At 48.1% G+C, this 206-nt stretch overlaps 1 non-coding gene across 1 annotated transcript; it reads left to right on the plus strand.

The window, feature by feature from the left end:
* Positions 1-29: 29 nt before the first annotated feature.
* Positions 30-148, plus strand: LOC118345826. Its single transcript, XR_004799287.1, has one exon. It is a non-coding gene; the product is annotated as a 5S ribosomal RNA (ribosomal RNA).
* Positions 149-206: the final 58 nt, after the last annotated feature.

A 206-nucleotide genomic window follows, 5' to 3' on the forward strand; every position in this document is an offset into this window, starting at 1 on the left:
TTATATGAATTTTAAGTAATTAGTTTGATGGGTGCGATCATACCAGCACTAATGCACCGGATCCCATCAGAACTCCGCAGTTAAGCGTGCTTGGGCGAGAGAAGGACTAGGATGGGTGACCTCCTGGGAAGTCCTCGTGTTGCACCCCTCGTTTTTGTTTTTTCCGCCTTGCGAGATAAATTGACAAGAAGGACCACTCGGGAGTG

Source organism: Juglans regia, unplaced genomic scaffold (assembly GCF_001411555.2).
Source record: "Juglans regia cultivar Chandler unplaced genomic scaffold, Walnut 2.0 Scaffold_4983, whole genome shotgun sequence".
NCBI lineage: Eukaryota > Viridiplantae > Streptophyta > Magnoliopsida > Fagales > Juglandaceae > Juglans > Juglans regia.